Below are 933 nucleotides of genomic sequence, written 5' to 3'. Positions count from 1 at the left end.
ATTGGTGGTTGGTAACCAGCTTGCAGGTGCATTACCGCCACCTACCGGACTGTTTCATAGAACGGTCGATTGGCTTGGCAGACAAAAAAAAAAAAAAAAAAAAAAAAGACAACTAAATTCTGTCTCTGTTCACCTTGTTTCCTTTTGTGGCATGGAACCTGCAGCTCATCTTTGTCCAGTCTCAGGGTCTTTTGAGCCATCTGTAAATAACACCATCTTATCTGCAAAGAGCTGCTCAATGTCATTTTCTGCTATCCTCCCAGCAGGTGCCTGTTCAGATCTCTTCCTCAGTTGTGGCTGTATTTTTAAATCTACCAGTGGCATCACAAATTATCGGAGGAATAGCTAAAAATGGTGTCACTGTGCCCCTGACAGTCCTGCAGGATGGCCTTCTTAGACCTTGGGCCTGCTCCACATCCAGCTTCTAATGGTAACTTTCTGTTGCTGATCTTTCAGTCTAATGTAGATCTCATAAAGGCTAGGTATACATTCAGCAATGATGCTCTGGTTGTTTCCCAGTCTCATAGGGACAGCAAATGTTTTTGGCCATGCAATTTTAAGGATATTGCTTGACAAACATATCAAAAGAGGTGTCTGTAGTGAATGAAAATGTAATATTTTTGTGACTCTCTCTGTTCCAAAAGTCTCCATTTTCACAGAAGAGAGGCGCTGCTACTTTTGCCAAACATATTCAAATCAGTTGCACAAGCGCAAAAGTGCCATTCATTCATCCTCTATTTTTATGGCAAGGTAAGACTACAACTTTCAGATGCATTGCAACCATTGACTGGACTGGACTAATATTCATACATACATATTCAATTGTATTTATTAATCCTGTGGACTAAAATCGGGGTCAGGGGATCTTGACAGGGAGATCAGAGACCAACACATAGACCACACAGAAGTGGTATTCATCATCTGAAGGTTGGG

The sequence above is a fragment of the Myripristis murdjan genome, chromosome 6, assembly GCF_902150065.1.
Source record: "Myripristis murdjan chromosome 6, fMyrMur1.1, whole genome shotgun sequence".
In the NCBI taxonomy this organism is placed as follows: Eukaryota; Metazoa; Chordata; class Actinopteri; order Holocentriformes; family Holocentridae; genus Myripristis; species Myripristis murdjan.
Note: the sequence above shows the minus strand (reverse complement) of the source record.